This window comes from Tupaia chinensis, unplaced genomic scaffold, assembly GCF_000334495.1.
Source record: "Tupaia chinensis unplaced genomic scaffold, TupChi_1.0 Scaffold000239_1, whole genome shotgun sequence".
Lineage (NCBI taxonomy): Eukaryota > Metazoa > Chordata > Mammalia > Scandentia > Tupaiidae > Tupaia > Tupaia belangeri.
The window spans coordinates 1,057,757-1,059,656 of NW_006159717.1; the positions used below are offsets into that span (position 1 = coordinate 1,057,757).

The 1,900-nt window shown below is 44.2% G+C and overlaps 1 pseudogene; it reads left to right on the top strand.

Moving 5' to 3' along the window:
* The first annotated feature begins 566 nt into the window (after positions 1 to 566).
* On the top strand, positions 567 to 1,639 carry LOC102494198 (biotinidase-like; annotated as a pseudogene).
* Positions 1,640 to 1,900: the final 261 nt, after the last annotated feature.

Consider the following 1,900-nt stretch of genomic DNA (forward strand, 5'->3'; position numbering starts at 1 on the left):
CAACTGTTGTTCAAGTTCCAGACCTGGTGGCTTGCTTCCTCACTTTCCCTTTCTCTCTGTCTCTCTCTGGTCAAATTAAATAATAACAAATAAAATAAAATCATCTTTTTTTAAAAAAATCTATCCATTTTTGGACTTCATGCTGTCTCCGCAGTTGGTCAGGTGGAACCCATGCCTGGAGCCCCAGCACTTCAATAACACAGTCCTCCAGTTCCTGAGTTGCAGTGGCCATCAAGGAAAAGATGTTCTTGGTGCCAATCTTGGGACAAAGCAGCCTTGTCATAGCAGTGGCCCAGGGTGGGAGATACTAGTTTAACACAAATGACATATTCAGCAGCAATGGAACCCTCCTCGACTGTTACCACAAACACCTCTACTTTGAGGAAGCTTTTGATACCTCTCTTAAGATGGACCACATCACTTTTTTAAATTATTTATTTCAATTTTATATGTGTGTGTGTGTGCATATATATATATTTTTTTAATTTTTATTCTTTTTTTTTTTAATTTGACCAGAGAGAAAGAGAGATAAAAAAAGCAAGCCACCAGGTTTGGGACTCAAACCATGGTCAACCATTGAGAGTCCAGTGCCTTCACCATGTCACCTGCCAGCCCCCACTTTCAATACACCCTTTATAGGCAAGTTCAGCATCTTCACCTACTTTGTTACCTTGTTTTTCCATCTTGTCATTCAACTCCGCTGAGACTCTGAGGTGAAGCACTTATGTTTCCAACTAGATGAACCAGCTCCCACTATTGGCAGCTACTGAGATTCAAAAAGCCTTTCCTGTTGCCATCAGTGAGTGTCAACATTGTGACAGCAACATCCACCACCTGTCTTTGGGGGTGACAGGAAGTGGACACACACTACTCTAAAGTCCTTTGGAAACTGCAAAGGTCACCTTACAATTGCCCAGAGAACCAAAAATCCACCGGGTCTCATTGACACAGAGAGTGCAACAGGCAAAATAGACTCCTCTCATTCTTTCAAATCTGGTCAGGCAATCTGTATTACAGAAAGATGCTCAGGAGGTCCATTTTGATGTTTACATCAAATGGAATAAGAACACCCCTCCAACTTTTCACTCTGAGATGATATATGACAATTTCACCCTGTTCCGTCTAGAGAAAGGAAGGCTATCTCCAAGTCTGCAAGAATGACCTCTGCTGTTACCTGCTTTATGAGAGGCTCACCTTATCCAGAAAGCTGTATGTCCTAGGAGTATTTGATGGTCTTCATACAGTGCAGGGCACTTAAACTACCGTCAAGTTTGTACCCTAGTTAAGTTGGGGGGGGGAGGGGACCTGGCTTTGACACCTATAGGCAGGAGCTCTCAGAGGCCACAGGGGTATTTTAGTATCACCTATGGAGGAACTTCAGCACTTCCTTTAGCTTTCCTTTGTTTCTGACCTCAGGCATGATGCTAGAAATCCCTATCAGCTCAACTGGGAGAAGGACCACTATTCCCTAAAGAGCAGATTGTCATCCGACCTGACAATAGTGGTTTTCTATAGGCAGTTGTATGAGAGGAATGAGGAAGAACATGTGGTCTGTGGGGTGGACTCTGGACATCATGTGGATGGCCCTGTACTGCCACAGAACACATACCTAAGCACAGGGACCAACTCTTTGTCCTAAGAGTGAGAGCCCACTTCTGTAACACCAGATCCCACCCTGGGAACTGTAGGAAACAGGCAAGACAGATTCCCTCAATGTTAGCTACTAGGGGACCAGCAGGTGATGTGGTGGTTAAGGCACTGGACACTCCAATATGGCTGACCATGATTCCAGTCCCAGACCTGGTGGATTGCTTTTCACTTCTCTCTCTCTCTCTCTCTCTCTCTCTCTCAATCTGGTCAAATTAAAATAAATGAATGATGGGACCAGCAGTTAGCGTGA